The sequence below is a fragment of the Bos taurus genome, chromosome 8, assembly GCF_002263795.3.
Source record: "Bos taurus isolate L1 Dominette 01449 registration number 42190680 breed Hereford chromosome 8, ARS-UCD2.0, whole genome shotgun sequence".
NCBI lineage: Eukaryota > Metazoa > Chordata > Mammalia > Artiodactyla > Bovidae > Bos > Bos taurus.
Genome location: NC_037335.1, coordinates 108,307,728 through 108,328,405, shown reverse-complemented (window position 1 = coordinate 108,328,405; position 20,678 = coordinate 108,307,728).

Below are 20,678 nucleotides of genomic sequence, written 5' to 3'. Positions count from 1 at the left end.
AGGTACCATCAGAACAAACCTCAGTTTCCCCCTCAGTAAGTCTCTCCTATCAGGAAGCTTCCATAAGCCTATTATCCTTCTCCATCAGAGGGCAGACAGAATGGAAATAACAGACACAGAAAACTAGTCAAATGGACCACATGGACCACAGCCTTGTCTAACTCAACGAAACTACGAGGCATGCCATGTAGGTCCACCCTAGATGGACATGTCATGGTGGAGAGTTCTGATGAAATGATGTCCATTGGAGAAGGGAATGGCAAACCACTTCAGTATTCTTGCCTTGAGAACCCCATGAACAGCATGAAAAGGCAAAAAGATAGGATACTGAAAGATGAACTCCCTGGTCAATAGGTGCCCAATATGCTACTGGAGAACAGTGGAGAAATAACTCCAGAAAGAAAAGAGATGGAGCCCAACCAAAAGCAACACCCAGTTGTGGATATGGTAATGGAAGCAAAGTCCAATACTGTAAAGAGCAATATTGCACAGGAACCTGGAATGTTAGGTCCATGAATCAAGGCAAATTGGATGTGGTCAAACAGGACATGGCAACAGTGAACGTCAACATTTTAGGAATCAGCGAACTCAAATGGACTGGGATGGGTGAATTTAACTCAGATGACCATTATATTTACTGCTGTGGGCAAGAATCCCTTAGAAGAAATGGAGTAGCCATCATAGCCAACAAAAGAGTCCAAAATGCACTATTTGGATACAATATCAAAAATGACAGAATAATCCCTGTTCATTTCCAAGGCAAACCATTCAGTATCACAGTAATCCAAGTCTATGCCCTCACCAGTAATGCTGAAGAACTGAAGTTGAACGGTTCTATGAAGACCTATAAGACTTTCTAGAACTAACACCCAAAAAAGATGTCCTTTTCATTATAAGGGACTGAAATGTAAATGAAGCTGGGCAAAGGCTAACAGAGTTTTGCCAAGAGAATGCACTGGTCATAGAAAACACCCTTTTCCAACAACACAAGAGAAGACCACACATGGACATCATAGATGGTCAACACTGAAAACAGACTGATTATATTCTTTTCAGTCAAAGATGGAGAAGCTCTATACAGTCAGCAAAAACAAGACCGGGAGCTGACTGAGGCTTAGATCATGAACTCCTCATTGCCAAATTCAGACTTAAATTGAGGAAAGTAGGAGAAACCACTAGACCATTCAGGTATGACCTAAATCAAATCCCTTAGGATTATACAGTGGAAGTGACAAATAGATTCAAAGGATCAGATCTGATAGATTGGGTACCTGAAGAACTATGGGTGGAGGTTCATGGCATTGTACAGGAAGCAATGATCAAGACAATCCCCAAGAAAAAGAAATGCAAAAGGCAAAATTGTTGTCTGAAGAGGCCTTACAACTAGCTATGAAAAGAAGAGAAGCAGAAGGCAAAGGAGAAAAGGAAAGGTATACCCATTTGAATGCAGAGTTCCAAAGAATAGCAAGAAGAGATAAGAAAGCCTTCTTCAGTGATCAATGCAAATAAATAGAGGAAAACAGCAGAATGGGAAAGACTAGAGATCTCTTCAAGAAAATTAGAGATGCCAAGGGAACATTTCATGCAAAGATGGGCACAATAAAGGACAGAAGTGGTATGGACCTAATAGAAGCATAAGATATTAAGAAGTGGCAAGAATACACAGAAGAACTATACAAAAAAGATCTTCATGATCCAGATAATCATGATGGTGTGATCAATCACCTAGAGCCAAACATCTGGAATGAAGTCAAGTGGGCCTTAGGAAGCATCACTATGAACAAAGCTAGTGGAGGTGATGGAACTCCAGTTGAGCTATTTCAACCCCTAAAAGATGATGTTGTGAAAGTGCTGCACTAAATATGCTAACGAATTTGGAAAACTCAGCAGTGGCCACAGGACTGGAAAAGGTCAGTTTTCATTCTAAATCCAAAGAAAGGCAATGCCAAAGAATGTTCATACCACCACACAATTGCACTCATCTCACATGCAAGCCAAGTAATGCTCAAAGTTCTCCAAGCCAGGCTTCAACAGTAAGTGAACCATGAACTTCCAGATGTTCAAGCTGGATTTAGAAAACCCAGAGGAACCAGAGATCAAATTGCCAACATCTGTTGGATCATCAAAAAAGCAAGAGAGTTCCAGAAAAACATCTACTTCTGCTTTATTGGCTATGTCAAAGCTTTTGACTGTATGGATCACAACAAACTGTGGAAAATTCTGAAATAATGGGAATACCATCTTGACCTGCATCTTGAGAAACCTATATGCAGGTCAGGAAACAACAGTTAGAACTGAACATGGAACAACAGACTGGTTCCAAATTGGGAAAGGAGTACACCAAGGGTGTATATTGTCACCCTGATTCTTTAACTTTTATGCAGAGTACATTATGCAAAATGCTGGGCTGGATGAAGCAGAAGCTGGAATCAAGGATTACCAGGAGAAATATCAACAACCTCATATATGTAGATGACACCATCATTATGGCAGAAAGCGAAGAACTAAAGAGCCTCTTGATGAAGTGAAAGAGGAGAGTGAAAAAGCTGGCTTAAAACTCAACATTCAGAAAACTAAGATCATGGCATCCAGTCCCATCACTTCATGGCAAATAGATGGGGAGACGATGGAAACTGTGGCAGGCTTTATTTTTTTGGCCTCCAAAATCACTGTAGATGGAAACTGCAGCTATGAAATTAAAAGACGTTTGCTCCTTGGAAGAAAAGCTATGAGCAACCTAGAAGGCATATTAAAAAAGCAGAGACATTACTTTGCCAACAATGATCTGTCTAGTCAAAGCTCTGGTTTTTCCAGTAGTCATATATAGATGTGAGAGTTGGACTATAGAGAAAGCTGAGCTCTGAAGTGTTGATGCTTTTGAACTGTGGTGTTGGAGAAGACTCTTGAGAGTTCCTTGGACAGCAAGGAAATCCAATCAGTCAATCCTAAATGAAATCAGTCCTAAATATTCATTGGAAATGCTCCTGCTGAAGCTGAAACTCTAATACTTTGGCCACCTGATGCGAAATACTGACTCATTTGAAAAGACCTTGATGCTGGGAAAGATTGACGGTGTGAGGAGATGGGGACGACAGAGGATGAAACATTTGGATGGCATCACCAACTTATTAGACATGAATGTGAGTAAGCTCCAGGAGTTGGTGAGGGACAGGGAAGCCTGGCCTAATGAAGTCCATGGGGTCGCAAAGAGTCAGACATGACTGAGTGACTGAACTGAAACCTCGCCTAAATAGAATTATATACTATTTGTACTTTTGCATGTGGCTTATTTCAATTAGCATAATGTTTTTGAAGTCTCTTCACAGTGTAGAATGTGTCAGAATTTATTAATTTTAAGGCCAAATAATATTCTGATATTCTGTTTGTTCATTCATACATTGGGAACATTTCAGTTGTTTCCACCCTTTGGCTGCTGTGAATAACATTGTTATGAACACGAGTGTACAAAACTGTGACATGGAAAACAAAAAGCAGGGGTTGGAGTGAAAACTACAGAGCTTTGAGAATGTGTTTGAACTCAAATGACTATCTACTTGTTTAGAACAAGTAGATATAGGTCAGCCTTTATGAACTCCATGGGAAACACAAATCAAAAACCTCCAAGATATACACAAAAACTAAAGAGAAAGAAACACAAATACAACCCAAAGAAAATCATCAAGCCACAAGGGAAGAGTCTAAAGGAACAGCAAAAGAATAGAGAAGAACTACAAAACCAATCAGAAACAAATAATAAAATGGCAATAAGTACATACCTCTCAATAATTAGTTTAAATATCAAAGGACTGAAATATTTCATCAAAGATATGCAGTGGCTGACTGGATTAATGAGACCCATCTCAATGCTGCCTACAACAGACTCATTTCAAACCTGCAGACATACACAGATTGAAAATGAGGGGTTGGAAAAAGGTATCCCATGTAAACGGAAATGAACAGTAAGGTAGCAATACTCATATCAGACAAAATAGATTTTAAAGCAGAGTCTATAATAAAAGACAAAGTAGGACATTACATTGTGTTGGCCAAAAAGTTCACGGGAAAACCCAAATGAACTTTTTGGCAAACTCAAAATAATGATAAATGAATCAATACAAGAAGAGGACATAAAATTTGTCAGCATATATTTCTCTAATATAGGAGCACCTAAATATGTAAAATAAATATTAACAGACAAAAAGCTGACAATATTAATAATAAAATAGTATTATGGAACTTTAACACCTCACTTACATCAGTGGACTCATTATCCAGACAGAAAGTCAATAAGGAAACAACAAAAATCTCAAATAAACAATCCAAACTTCCATCTAAAGGAATTAGAAATAGAGGCACAAATAAGGCCCAAATTAGCCTAAACAAGAAGGAAATAATAAAGATCCAAGAGAAAATAAATAAAATAGTGACAAAAAGAAAAACAGAAAAGATCAAGAAATCAACAGCTTGCTTTCTGAAAAGATAAACAAAATTGTTCAACTTTTACCCAAGCCCATTAAAGAGAGAGAGCAGCTCACATAACCAAAGTAAGATATGGAAGTGTAGAAATTTCAACAGGTGTCAAAAACACACAAAAATAAGAGACAACTGGAAACATATGTCAACAAATTGAATAACATAGGCTAAACGGATACATTTGTGAAAACATTCTATTGCTCATGAATGAATCAGGAAGAAATGGATAATGTAAACAAACCAATTACTTGTATTAAAATTTAACCAGTGATGAAAAAATTCCTAACAAAGAAAAGTCCAGGACCAGACAGCTTCACAAGGGAATTCTACCAAAGAAGAAGAGTTAATAATTATATTTCTCAAAGTATTTCATGAAATTGAAAGAGAGGGAACACTTCAAAACTCATTCTACAAGGCTAATATTACCATGATACCAAAACCAGAAAAACACAGTACAGAAAAAAATACAGGCTAATAACTCTGATGAATATAATGAAAAAAAATCACCAACTAAATATTAACAAAGACTATTCAATAATATATGAAAAGCATCATACACCATGATCAAGTGGGTTTCATTAAAGCCATGCAAGAATGAATCAATATCTGCAAATCAATCAATGTGACACATCACTTTAACAAACCAAAGGATAAAAATCATATGATTATCTTGATAGATTCAGAAAAAAAATTTGACAACATTCAATATCCATTCATCATAAAAACTTTCATCAAAGTTGGTCTAGAGAGAATATATATCAGCATGATAAAGTTCATTTATGACAAACCTATAGCTAACATTCTACTCAGTGTTTAAAACTGTATACTTTTCCTCTATAATCAGAAAAAAAGACAACGATGCCCACTCTCTCCATTTCTATTTAACATACACAGTATTAAACTCCCTAGCCACAACAAGCCAACATGAAAAAGATAAAAGTCACTCAAGCTAGAAAGGAAGAGGTAGAACTGTCGCTGTCTGCAGTTGACGTGATTTATAGACGGGAAACCGGAAAGCACGTGCGCAGTGTGCTGCTGTGTCCAACTCTTTGTAGTCCACCAGACTTCTCTGTCCATGGAATTTTCCAGGCAAAGAATATTGTAGTAGGTGGCCATTTCCTCCTCCAAAAGATCTTCCCGATCCAGGCATCAAATCCACATCTCTTGCATTGGCAGGCGGATTAAAGTCTCCACCAAAAAATCATTAACACTAATCAATGAATTCAGTAAAGTTTCAGGATACAATGTAATAGAACTCTGTTGGTTTTCTATACACTAGTAATTAACTATTAGAAAGAGAAAGCAAAAAATATCTCATTTAAAGTTGCATCATAAAGAATAAAATAACTGAGTAAATCTAAACAAGGAAGTGAAAAACCAATACTCTGAAAACTATAAAACACTGAAGAAGGACACAGAAGATGATACAAAGAAATGAAAAGATATCCAATGTTCATGGATTGAAAGAATCAATACTGTTAAAAGTCAAAACTACCCAAAGCAATCTCCAAATTTAATGCAATATTTACCTAAATACGACGTTTTTCATGGAAGTAGAAAAGTAACTTTAAAATTTGTATGGAACCACAGACTGTATATGAGAAAAAGGAGAAAAAAAAAAAAGATGAAAATGTCACATTTCCTGACTTCAGATTATATTACAAAGCTATACTATGGTACTGGCACAAGAACATATGCATAGATGAATGGAACAGAATAAAGAGTCCAGAGATAAACCCATGCATATAAGGTCAATTAGTCTACAACAGTGTAAGCAAAAATATAAAATGAGGAGAACACATTCTTTTCAATAAGTGGTGTTGGGAAACCTGGACAACTGCATGTAAAAGAATGAAATTAGAACGTTTTATAATACCACATACAAAAGTAAATTTAAAGTGGATTAAAAGCCTAAAGACTGGAAACCCCTAGAAGAAAACATAGGCAGTACACTCTTCGATATAAGTTTTAGCAATATTTTTGGATGTGTCTTCTCAGTCAAGGAAAACAAAAGCCAAATAAACAAATGAGACCTAACTAAACTGAGAAGTTTTTCACAGTGAAAGAAGCAGTCATCAAAACAAAAAGGCAACCTGCTGAATGGGAGAGGATATTTGCAAATGTTATGTCTGATAAACGGTTAATAGCAAAATATAAAGAGCTCTTACAACTCAATATCACGAAAACAAACAACCCAATTAAAAATGAGCAAAATACCCGAATATACCTTTTCCAAAGATGACATACTGAAGGTCAGCAGGCACGTGAAAAGATGTTCAGCATCACTAATCATTAGAGAAACGCAAATCAAAACCACAGTGAGATGTCACCTCACAGCTGTCAGAATGGCAGTAGTCAAAAAGACAGGAGAAGGGGTCTCCTGTCCTTACACAAAAAGGAGCAGAGATGTGGAGAAATGGAAATTTTGTTCACTTTTGTTGGGAATGTAAGCCACTAAGGTAAATGGTATAGAGTTTCCTCAAACAATTAAAAATAGAACTTCCGTATAATCCAACAATTCCATGACTGGATATATATCCCCCCCAAAATAGAAAACCCTAATTAAAAAAAGATGCATGTGCCCCAGTGATTGTAGCCATATTATTTACAATAACCAAGATGTGGAAGCAACCTAAGTGTTCATCAACAGATACACAGATAAAGAAGATGTATATATACATACATATATATATATATATATATATATATATATATACACACACACACACACACACAATTGCACACTGATGGAGCTGGAGGGTTTTATGCTTACTGAAGCAAATCAGAGAAAGACAAATGCTGTATATTTTCACTTATATGTGAAATACAAAAAAAAAAAAAAATACAAGCGAATATAACAGAACGGAAACAGACTCACAGATAGAAGCTAGTTTGCCAAGACGAAGGGGAACAGGAAGATTGGCAAAATAGGGCAAGGGTAATAACATGTACAGAAGAGGTATAAAGTAAATTAAGATGCAACAATCTAATGTTCATCACAGAGAATATACCAATATTTTATAATGACTTTAAATGGTATGTGATCTACAAAAATATCAAATCACTCTGTTGTACACCTGAAACTAATACAACATTGTAAATCACACTTCAATAAAATAAATAATTTAAAATTTTTAAATAAAAAATTGTTAGAAATCATTGAAAAGGATATAATGTTCTAACTCAAAAAAAAAAAGCAAGAAAAGAAACCAAAAAACTCCAGAAGTTATTTAATAAATTTGGAGAGAGAACATAAGAAATCAATAAAAAATGTAAGAAAAAGAGTTATTTAGCTTACATTTCATGTAATAATTGTATCTTACTTCATTAAATTAAGTTCGATCTGATATAAGTTACTGAACACTGTAAACTGCACTAGATTATTTGTTAGTGTTAGAGGTGCAGACTCAGTTAGACACGGACTTGCCTGCACCTTCTGCAGGACATCACCACCAGATAACATCCGAAAGATGAGTTGGGTCTACTGAAGTGCATCTAGGGGAAGTGTTTCCGAGGCTCACAGAAAATGCCTCGTTTCAGTGACTTTATGGAGTTTCCCCTCACAACCTGTCTCAGTACACCAAGCCATCACTTCCCACACTGCCTCCGTATGTCAGGTGTCATGTTATTAATCTGAGCCTGGGGGAGATAAGTGGGATGAAAAATTATTTTTTAAATTGTCATCAGAAATCCTTTTAGAGAGAAGACTGTCTTTGTTTAGGAAAATACCTTGTGGAACTTTCTGGAGGGTTGATGTCATCTTGAAGATATGGGCTTATAAGAGCCTAGGAAACAAAGAATCAGCCAAACTCATTTGGACAGAAACTACAGAGTGAAGGTAAAAAATGGGAAATAAAGAAGATAGGCAGATAGAGAATAAATGGGACAAAGGGAGACCAAGAAACCTGCAAGGTGGATGAAGTCTGTGTGTGTGTGTGTGCATGCAAAAAAAATATCCCTTTTATCACCTGATTCTTCAACAAAGTCATTTACCCATATACAAGGTGTCGTTAGACTATTTTTTGTTTCATTATCCTTTTTAGAAATCCAGATGGAAAAAGAAAATTAGCTTCCACATCAAAGTTGATCCACTGCAGAACAAGCAGGTAACATAGGATAGGGTGAAAAAATTATTCCCTGAAACTGGTCCAGTGGAAACAGAAATTTATAGCCCAAATGGGTCATAAGAAAAGAATAACCAGCAACTTCATCCCAACACAAAAATAATGGAGAAACCATTAGAAAAGCTATAACATATGGCACAGATATTTGAAGTATTAATGCCTTATTTTTTTAAGGCCAGGTGACTATGTGTTACTGGAATACCTGTGAAAATCTGAGATTCCAATATAAAGTGGTATTTAAGGTTGTGATTGGAATCATATGCTTTATATTCAGTCAGAATTAATTTCTTATTTTTGCCTCAGTGTTTTGAGGCACGTTACTTCACTTCCCTGAGCTTCCATTTCCTCACCAGCTACCCTGATAATAATGTCAACCTCATGAGGTATTTGGAAATTCGGTAAAATGATGCAAATCAAGCCAAGAGGTGAATCTTAACTTCATCAATCAATCATAGACATTGTCTCTGATATTTTGGGGACACATTCGCCATAAATTTATGTTACAGTCCCATTGACTCTTACCCTTCCCAGAATATAAACAGAATACAATCACACACAAAAAACTCTGCACTTTTGCTAATTATTGCAAACACTCTGTTAAGTGTTTATTTCTCTACTGGGCTGCGAGTTCCTACCATCAGTTGTTGTTGCTAAGTCATGTCTGACTCTTTTGCGATCCCATGGACACCTGTGGGATTTCCCAAGCAGGAAAAGGGCTGCCATTTCCATCTCTAGGGATTTTCCTGACTCAGGGATTGAACCCACATTTCCTGCTTGGCAGGCAAATCCTTTAATGCTGAGTCACCTGGGAAGCTGGTACCATGAGGACATTGGTCTGTTGGCTGCAACAGGTACACACAACAACAGGTATGCTAGCTGGACAGATGGATGAAGAAATGGATGAAGGCCGACAGAGGATGAACTATAATCCATGCTCACCTGGTGTTGGCATTTCAAAGGAATTGTAGGAATGTATAGACTAACTCAGGGAATTCTAAGTATGGACTTTAAAGTCCTTCAGGCTTTAACCCTCCTTGTTTCAGAACTTCATTTCTTATCCTCTTTTCCTGGGTTTTATTCCCCAGCGATTCTGACTGTAGTGGAAACAATTAGCACGTTCATCTGACTTGTCAGTTTCCATTTCTCCACTCCCCATCAGTCCAAGTTTCCATTTGTGGTTCCCCCTGTGATTCTGGACCACAGTCATTGTTTTCTAGTTAGCTTTATGATTTAAACCTGTCACTGAAGACTGAATCAGGATATTTGCTTGCAAGGCTAGTAGACAAAATTGATCCTGTCTCTTTCTCTGGATTCTGTAACTCAGAGATGTGAAGCTGGGAGGTGCTCTGGTCAGTCTTGCTATTATGAGGAATGTCAGGTTAAAGACAAAAGAGGAGGAAAAACACCAGCATCATGGGGAGAAATGGGGCCAAACACCACAGTACCGTGAAACTGACGGACTTCTCTAAAGTCAGCACTGAGTCTCTTTTACAGCCATGCCTAGAAGATGCTTTGGGTTTGGTTCTAGACCACTGCAATAGAGTGACTATCCCAATAAAGCAAGTGACACAACTTTTTTTGTTATTTCCCAGTGCACATAAAAATTATGTTTACATTATACCACAGTTTATTAAGTTGAAACAGCATTATGTCTAAAAAAATAACCAGTGTAGATAGATACTTTAAAACATGCTAACCATTACTTCAGCCTTCAGTGAATCGCAGAGGTAACATTGGAGATAACTGTTTGCAGATCACCATAACAAATATAATATGATGAAAGGTTTGAAATATTGTGAGAATTACCAAAATATGACACACAGATAGGAAGTGAGGAGATGCTGTTGGAAAGAATGGTGCTGATAAACTTGCTATAAACAGGGTTGCCATAAACTTTCAATTTGTAAAAACTGCACTATTTGTGAAACACAATTAAAAAAAAAAACTAGAAACGACTGTACTATTATATGATACAACAAACTTCGCGTATAGTTCACTTATTATATCAATCAGCTGGAGATGGGCATTCTAATTGCCTGATGTTGAAAAACTATGAACTAAGAGGAAGGCTGCTATTTTTAATTCCTCAGTCTTTCTTCCAAACTTCTTTTCTGGTGATAGAATACATCTTTTCATTTTGGAAACTCTTCCTCCTCCCTGTGGTCTTGTGAATTTTGCCCCACCTCCTCTGCAGCCAGAGCAAATCAGAGCCCTGTTAGAAGTCCAGTATGCACACTGAGGGTGGGAGGGTCATACTGAAACTAACAGGGGGTAGTGGAAGCCTGAAGCTCCCTATGGTCCTCTTCTCACTACAGGAAGAGAATATAGTAACCATTTGGTTGTCAAGATGAAAATAGCACTGGGTCTGGACGAATAGGGTCTTGATGGCATCATTTGGAAATGCAGATCCAATTATTTCTGAAGCTGGTTCCATCCCTTGCAATTCCCAGCTATGAGAACCGATACATTTCCTTATTGCCTCAAACTGGCTTGAATTGGATTCCCATCATTTGTAGCTTGAACGGTGCTAATGAGGACATTGACCCTCTCATAGACATGAAGTTCTCTTCATAATTCCTGCCTCTGTGCTCCTGCTTACGTTATTTCTACCCTCTGGTGGGTGATGTTTAATTATTAAGTTTTCACAGCATTGCAATCCCTTTCCAAAATTAGTGGCTTGAAACAACACTCATTTATTTGTTTCATGATTCTGTGTTAGAAATTTGGAATGAACTGACCTGGATGGCTCTTCTGGTCTCAGTTGGGATTACTGACTCATTTTATAGCTAGTCTCTCTGCTTCTGGAGCTGGGTGGCTATTATCAGGAGTGACTGAGCCACATAGCTTTCATCATCCCGTGGACAGGCATATATACTTGTTTGTATGGTTATCTTGGGGCTTCCCAGGAGGCACTAGTGGTAAGGAACCCACCTGCCAATCCAGGAGTCATAAGAGATGCGGCTTCAATTCCTGGGTCAGGAAGATGCCATGGGGTAGGAAATGGCAACCCACTCCAGTGTTCTTGACTGGAGAATCCCATGGACAGAGGAGCCTGGCTGACTACAATCCATAGGGTTGCTAAGAGTCGGATATCACTGAAGCGACTTGGCATGCATGCATGCCTGGATGGGTTGTCTCAGGATTACCTAGAGAGAATAGAAGCAAGCAAGTTCCTCTTGAGATTGAAACTTAGAACTGACACAGCATTATTCTTCTGTATTCAGTTTGTCAAAGCAAGGTCAAGTGGCCATCCCAAGTCCATGGTTGGGAAGGACAAGACAGGAGAGAAAGTGGACTTTAGGATCAATTGCAGGCCACATTTTGTCAATTATCTGCCACAGAGTCCAACAATTAAAATTCTCTTCACCTTTTGAAATAATGCTCAGCTGCACTTCTGTCTTCAAAATCTTTCCTGATCTCACATCTGGACAAAACATCATTTTGTTTGACACATAGCCCTCTTGAGATATTTGGCAAATGGACAAATGAATGAATGAGTGAGTGGATTTCTTCTCTGCAAATCCTGCCTCATACTGCTGTTGGTGTCTAGTTGCTAAGTCGTGACTGGCTCTTTTGTGATCCAATGGACTGTAGCCCACCAAGCTCCTCTGTCTATGGGATTTCCCAGGCAAGAATACTGAAACAGGTTGTCGTTTCCTTCTCCAGGAGATCTTCCTGACCCAGGGATCAAACCTGCATCTCCTGCTTTGGCAGACATTCTTTGTAGCTGAGCCACTTGTACACATTACCTGCCTGCATTCATCTGTCTTCCCTTTGGAATGGAGAGTTCCTTACAGAAAAAGGCCGCATCTTTCTCATCTTTCTATTCCCAGTGCCTGGTACTGTTGTGTGCAGAGTAGGTATACAAGTGTGCCAATGAAGTCAACTCTGCCTAAAGCAAACTTTCCTTTTCTTTCCTTACCAAAAATGACCTGCTGATGTGGCCGGAAGCTCTATTCACTGACAAATTGGATTGCAGTTGTTCAGAATCACAAAAAGTACAAAACTCAGATAGTTAATCATAACGAAATTAGCTCAGTGAGTCTCCATCTAAATCAAATCAAATATCTGTTTTATAGACTTATGAACAGATACAATCATTCTTGCAACTGAAAGAGAGCTAGGGAAAAAGCAAGTGCCAGTGAGGATGTGAAAGGGCTAATGTATCTTTATGTGTCACCAGGGACTGAGAGGTAAAAAATAAATAAATAAAGGCCCACATAAATTAATTGCAGTGGTTTGGTATAACCTAATCAATTTGTGACTGGGTAGATGATGGAATTCAGTAGACTGTGCCAGAGAGTGGACAGAAATAAATAAAGTCTTTCATTTCAGATGAAGAAATTATCAGAGATAAATGAAATCTGATGAGAGACTTGGCCAACAATTTATTGCAATGAATTTTCAGTTAGCTTATTCTTTGTCAAATATACATGTATGTATAAACACACACACATAATTTTTAAACATATAGTTAACTGCTTTTTAATTAGGTCCCCATGTTGGCAATTATCCAACATGAAAAGGATTCTTCAAATAGTTCTGACATCTTTTTTCCTGTGTGTAGGAAAATGGGAGAGTGGAAATTGTGAGTGGGGCAAAGTGAAGGGAAGTCATAAGGTTGAGGAATTCTTGGACAAGAAGAGAGAGGGGGATTTCAGATATCAGTGGCCTCAGTAAAGAGAATTTATTTAGCATTCACTCTGTGCTGCATGCCGTTCAGCCTCAAGGATAACAAATCAATCTTAGCTCTTTTCTTCCAGACTTGAAGATGATGACCTCCATTTTTCTGGCAGACTGCCAACACAGAAATCTGGGGTACCAGTGCTAATGTTAGTTGTCCCCCAACTTTAACACCCACACTGGCGTTTATATTAATGATAGTAATTATAGTGACAATAACTAAAATCATCACTCCATAGCTTATCAATTATTTTCGTAAGTGCTATTGAACTTCAGTGCTCACTACTTTGCCATGTTGAGATCATTATACCCATTTTACAGATCATAAGACAAATGAAGCTAATGGACACAGTCAAGATCATAGCACTACATTTATCGAAATAACTGATCCACGTGACAAGCCGCTTTAGTTACTCTAGGCGGTCCAATTAAGTATGAGAAAAAAAGAGCTTACTGGAACATTAGACTATAAGTCCTAAAAGTAGTGTTTTTCTTTGATTTGTTTTTTTATCATTTCAATTCAATGAAAGGCAATTAAACTACAATTTTATACATAGAGACTGACTGACTTGCTGTTGGGAGCTCCTCTGTAGTCTAGTGTTTAGAACTTAGTGCTTCCACTGCCATGGACTCAGGCTCAGTCCCTGGTCGGGGAACTAAGATCCCATAAGCCATGCAGCATGCCAAAAAAAAAAAAAAAAAGTCTGCTGAGATCTGCTACCATCTCTTTACCTTCCCTTCCATTCATTCTGTACTGCCACAGTGATCTTTCAAAAATACTTATCTGATGATTTCTCTCCACTGGTTAAAAATATTCAGTGGCTTCCCATTAATATTCTAGAGTTTAACGGTTCAATTTTCCTAGCAAAAATATCTAAGCTTCTTTCAAGTTTCCACTTGAAAATTATATTCATGTACTCACTCAGTCACATTCATTTCCCTATTTATCCCTTCATTCATTAAACTAATGTTTACTGAACACCAACTATGTGCCAGGCACACGTGGGCACCAGGGATGTAGTGAAAAGTAGAAAGGCTCAGTCAGATATTGTAGAACTCCACCCTGAAGCTATTCTTGGCCCAGTTACTTCAATCTCTCTGCTCTTATAACTCCCTCTTTTGAGTACCATCACCCTAACAATTTTGGGGGCTCCAAAATCACTGCAGATGGTGATTGCAGCCATGAAATTAAAAGACTCTTACTGCTTGGAAGGAAACTTATGACCAACCTAGACAGCATATTAAAAAGCAGAGACATTACTTTGTCAACAAAGGTCTGTCTAGTCAAGGCTATGGTTTTTCCAGTGGTCATGTATAGATATGAGAATTGGACTATAGAGAGAGCTGAGCTGTGAATAATTAATGCTTTTGAACTGTGGTGTTGGAGCAGGCTCTTAAGAGTCCCTTGGGCTACAAGGAGACCCAACCAGCTATCCTAAGAGAGATTGGTCCTGGGTGTTCAGAGAAGGCACTGGCGACCCACTGCAGTACTCTTGCCTGAAAAATCCCATGGGTGGAGGAGCCTGGTATGCTGCAGTCCATGGGGTCGCTAACAGTCAGACATGACTGAGTGACTTCACTTTCACTTTTCACTTTCATGCATTGGAGAAGGAAATGGCAACCCACTCCAGTATACTTGCCTGGGAAAGTCCTATGGACAGGGGAGCCTGGCTGCTACAGTTCATGGGGTCGCACAAGAACTGGACATGACTTAGCGACTAAACAACAACATTACCAAGGGGGGTCGGGACCATTTATGCATTATCACAAGACAGATTTTAAAATAGTAGTTGCTAAATATCAAGCATGTGGATGCGGAATAGAAAAATCCAGATTTTAGTTTTTCACACAAGCAAGGCTTTTGTTTTTTCTCTCCACATATGTGTTCTAGCTTTGTTTATCTACTTCTGAAGACTGAGAAGTCTTAATGTACGCGGGAGTCCTCCACACAGCCCTCCTCCTGTCCCACCCTCATTTTCATAACCCAGTTTTAGGACACCCATCTTAAATGCCATGAGACAGTCAGCAGAGTGATGGAAGTAGGTCTCATTAGCAGAATGTTCCAATTATGTCCAGCCTTCCCCATACCATAAAAGCAGCTTGTTTCATGGACTATACAGAGATGTAGGGGTTTTCAGGATTACAAAAAAAAAAAAAAGATATTTAGGTTCAGGGTCATTGGAAGAGGTTTTATGTGGGAAATATCAAAAGAAGGGAGATCTGTGAAACCCTTTTTTTTTTAGCAGTATCCTTCGGCTGCTGCTAAATCAAGAGTCTGTATAATTAAAATGAACAAAGTATGTGACAATGTTCCATCTTCGCAATCACAGCACTTTCTCTCCCCCTTTGTTTCACTGCTTTGTTCATTCGAAACTGGTGTAAAAAATAACAGAAATAGAAGTTGAACATATTCCTACAGGGCTGTATTTTTAGTAGATCATCACTTTTCAGGAGAGGCCTGGAGGTTGCAGAGTCTAATTATGAACCAAGGAAGAGGGTGTTCAGGAGAAAAGGGGCACTGGAGTGAGGGTGGAAAGGAACGGGCTAGGGTAGGCTTTAGTGGGTGGTCTGCTTCCTGCCAAACTCCCACCAGAACTAACCATGAGCTCCCTGGTGCTTGGAGGGTTAGCTATCAGGAAACAGGAAGACACACTGGGTTTGCACGTCACTAGCATAAATTTTGATGATACACACATTTTCTAACTGGTTGTGTGTGTGTGTGTGTGTGTGTGTGTGTGTGTGTGTGTGTGTGTGTGGAGGGGGTGGGAGAAGCTTCTCCTCTACACCAGCCTCAAAATGATATTCCATAGTAAAACGCTTCCGGAAGGAGATGAAGCAAACTAGAGCAGTCTATCAGGGAGAGAGCAAACAGAATTATGACTAACTGTGCAGACAGCTGTTTGGAGGGGCTGAGAGGGTAACCACAGAGAAGGTGTTGAGGATGAACTTTTTATATCTTTATTGATGATCACAAAGAATTAAATAGCACTTGAATGCAATTTATTATTGGTATTGATTTATGAGTTAGCATGTATATTTATAGCTCTTTTATATCTGCCAAGTTCCTCACCATCATCATTTTTAGTGTTTTATGTCTCAAAGACACTACAAGGAAAGTATTCTGGCAGGCGGTGAGAGGTGGATGCTATTTATCATGTTATAACTTTGTGGGTAAACTGAGGCATTTAAGTAGTGATAAGACAGGTCACAGGGAGATTCTGAGTTAAGAACTAGGTCAAAATAAAGTAGGTCAAATGGAAGAGAAGTTAAAAAAAAAAAAAAGAAGTTCTCTGTATTGATCGAAGTCTAAGAGGACAGAAGTAGGCAGTAGGAAATGTGCAAGAGATGCAGCTAAACAAACCAAGTTGCAGCTGGACCAGTGACGAAGAAACACAGGTATTGAATCGGTGAGCAGGGTTTTGGTCTGACCAGCCAAGGCTTGATAAAGTCAGCAAGTCTTTTTTAATGCCAGATGACAAAGGCGCTTTATGTTAAAGGAAGCACCACCGCGCCCTGATTTCTCTAGCTGGCTCTAAAGTAAACAGAGGCCTCGTTATAATAGACCGTATTTGAAGTCCCGGACTACCACTTCTTGCTTGGTCTACTGTAGATGCAGACTCAGAGTAGGCCTGTGTCAGATGATTATCGAATGAGTGAATGATGCAAAAGTGAAATAGACAACGTGAAAAAAAAAAAGTGCAGTTCCTGTTCCTCTCTTGATGTCTAACTATCTATTGTTGAACAAAAAGCCCTTCTAAGAAAACTGATCACAGAAAACAACCAACTATGTCATGTTGCTGATGAGTTTATGGAATTAATTAGGAAGCTGTTTGAACTAGTTAAGTTTGACTGATGTCAGCTGGGTTTCCTCGTGTCTCTGTGGTCAACTGGCAGCTTGGGCAGAGAGGCGCTGATCTAAGGCCCACGCTCATTTGATAGTGATTGACTGTTGGCTTGTGCTACAAGGATGACGAGGCTACACAGCTCTTATCCTGCAGACAAGACCAGTTGTTCCTGGGTCAGAGGCAGAGGACTAAAAGAAAATGGAGGTGTATGAGGACTCTTGGTACTTAGACTCAGAACTGGTGCAACATAATTTCTGTTACGTTAATTGCCCACATAAAGTCACAAAGCCAGCTCAAATTCAAGAAGAGTGCAAACAGACCCTACTTCTTGATGAAAAATGCTGCAAAATCATCTGGCAAAGAAGTGGGTAAGAAAAATTACTGTCTTTTTACAAACAACCTACCACACCCAGATTGAGTTCCTGACTCTTAAATAAGAGCTCATAAAGATCACTCTGGCAAAACACTTATATGTGGCACAAACAGAATGTTAGATTGAGCCAAATTATGCATCAACTGAATGATACAGTAAGTGAATGCATACCTTAATGTGTGCACTCTGGTGTGAACTATGTAATTAAGTACAATTGAAACACAAAGAAAGCTGAGCATCAAAGACTTGATGCTTTTGAACTGTAGTGTTGGAGAAGACTCTTGAGAATCCCTTGGACTGCTAAGAGATCAAAGAGTCAGTCCTAAAGGAAATCAGTCCTGAATATTCATTGGAAGGACTGATGTTGTAGCTGAAACTCCAATACTTTGGCCACCTGATGCAAAGAACTGACTTACTTGAAAAAATCCTGATGTTGGGAAATACTGAAGGCAGGAGGAGAAGGTTATAACAGAGGATGAGATGGTTGGATGGCATCACCAACTCAATGGACATGAGTCTGAGCAATTTCCAGGAGCTGGCGATAGACAAGGAAGCCTGGCATGCTGCAGTCCATGGGGTTGCAATGAGCCAGTCATGACTGAGTGACTGAACTGAACAGCTGAATCAGAATATGCCTGGTTACATGCACAGTATTTGCCGAATTCCAGCTTAAATTGGTTTTCTTCAGACTCTTAGACATAGAGAACAGACTTGTGATTGCCAAGGAAGAGGGAAATAGGGAAAGGATTGGGGGCTTGGGATTAGCTAGCAGATATAAATTATTATATGTAGAATGGATAACAACAAGGACCTATTGTATAGCACTGGGAACTATATTCAATATCCTGTGATAAACCATAATGGAAAATAACATGTAAAAGAATATATATATATATGTGTGTGTGTGTGTGTGTGTGTGTGTGTGTGTGTGTGTGTATGTATAACTGAATCACTTTGCTCTACAGCAGAAATTAACATTGTAATCAACTATACTTCATTAAAACAAATTTTTTGTGTTTTTTTAATTGGTTTTCTTTACCACTTACTAGCACTTACTTATCCTTTCAAATTCTTAATTTCCTAGTCTAAAACTGGTAGTCATATTAGTACCAATCATATGGAGCTAACTATGGAGCACTACCTGAGATAATGTGAAATGAATTATACTTTTAATCCCAGTGAATTGGCCAGGATAAGTGACCAATGAGTATTGGTTTCCATTAGTATCTATAAGGATCATACTTTAACAAGGATATGACAATGATGTTCTTATGGACATTGATGGGATATGGTGCTGTGATTTCTTATTGCAATTTTATTCACTATAATGACTTATACACCTAACAAGACAAAGTCTCTCTAGGTGTTTCTGAAGTAAATATCATTAATCAGTTCAGTCGCTTAATCCTGTCTGACTCTTTGAGACCCCATGGACTGTAGCACGCCAGGCCATCCTGTCCATCACCAACTCCCAGACCGTGCTCAAATTCATGTCCATTGAGTCAGTGATGCCATCCAAACATCTCATCCTCTGTCTTCCCCTTCTCCTGCTTGCAGTCATCATCAATGTCCATCTTAAATTAATAAAGCCTGTGACCACTCTATGCATCTAGCCAAATTGATAAGGTCCTAGAATCAGCAAATTTGTCCTTTTTAAAGATTGGGATGGTGTTTTCCCATTGCAGACTGGAGATTAACTTGATTGCAGGAAAGAATGACAATGTGAAACTTCACAGACCTTAAATTGCATGTGCTTCTATTTATCTTCTTTATGTGATGTAACTTCCTGGCTCCACAAGAGCAGGCACATTAAGGAGGTTCAGATCCCATCTGCCCACAAGGCCGTAGACAAACAACGACAATAAAAACAGAAGGGAAAGAGGAACCAGAGGGAATCATCAAGGATTGGAACCATAATAAGAGTGATTGTGTTTTATAGTTTGTTGCCATGTCATCCATGATTCCAAGATACACAGGCATTCTAAAATAAAATGTAAACTTTCTGTCTCATAAGTAATTATTTAACAGAAATAGAATCTGTGGCTCTGTGATTTTAAGTGACTTGTCAAAGAAAATATACCAAATCTGTGGCAGAATCATGTTCCTACAAATTCAGAGTCTCAAATTCAATCAGTGTAAACAAAAATTACTTTAAAAATCAGTGTTAAAAAGTTTGCCCTTTTATTTCCTTATCAATGAAACGTTTTTATCAATGCTTTGGATTTTTCTCCTTTACTGTATATATGTACTCATCCACGGGTGTGATGTGTGATGTGTGTGTGCTTTAGAGAGAGGAAGGTAGAGAGAGAGAAAGACTCTCTAACCACTTGACTGTGAAATATGATTGAAACGACACGACTTGAAAATCTAAAGATCTAGCTCTACAACTTACTAGATTTACAACTTTAGTATTAATACCTGTATGGACCACTCTTATCTTCCTATTCCTTTTCGGGTGGAGATGACAAAGTAGGTGGGGTTAATTATGTTCGTGTTAACAAGATTCTTGAATAGTATGCAACAGAAAGGAAGCACTGCTATATCCTGCATGGATAAGTTTGTTGGTGTTTAGTTGCTAAGTCTTCCCTCACTCTTTAGGGACCCCATGGACTGTAGACTGCCAGCCTCCTCTTGTCCATGGGATTTCCCAGCAAGGATACTGGAGTGGGTTTCGAGTTCCTTCTCCAGGGGATCTTCCCGACCCAGAGATCGAAACTGGGTCTCCTGCATTTCAGGCAGATTCTCTACTGTCCAAGCCATGAGGAAAGGCCATGAACCCCTAAAAGTGTGTGCAGATCCCTGTTGATATGTGCTTATAGGCGCTCTTCCTGACTAGAAGGCCTGCTGCGTTCATAAGCTCTCAGAGAGGTCTTGGAAGGGGAACATATCTGAGAACCAATACTTCATTGCTTTTTAATTGTGTGAAGATTTTCTTAGTAATAGAGAAATTATAATTTTGTTTAATATGTAGTGGGGATTGTTGTTTCAGAAAAACAACAAAGGAAGAAGGAGAAAAAGAGGGGATAACGAAAGATGGGGAAGAAAAGGAGGAAGCAGAAGAGGAGCAAAAGAAAAAAGGGGAGGAAAAGGAGGGTGCAGGAGAAACGAACAGGCAAGAAGAAAAAGAAGAGGGAGCACCCAAACAGCCCACCCACAGCCCTTGAACGAATGGTGAGCATG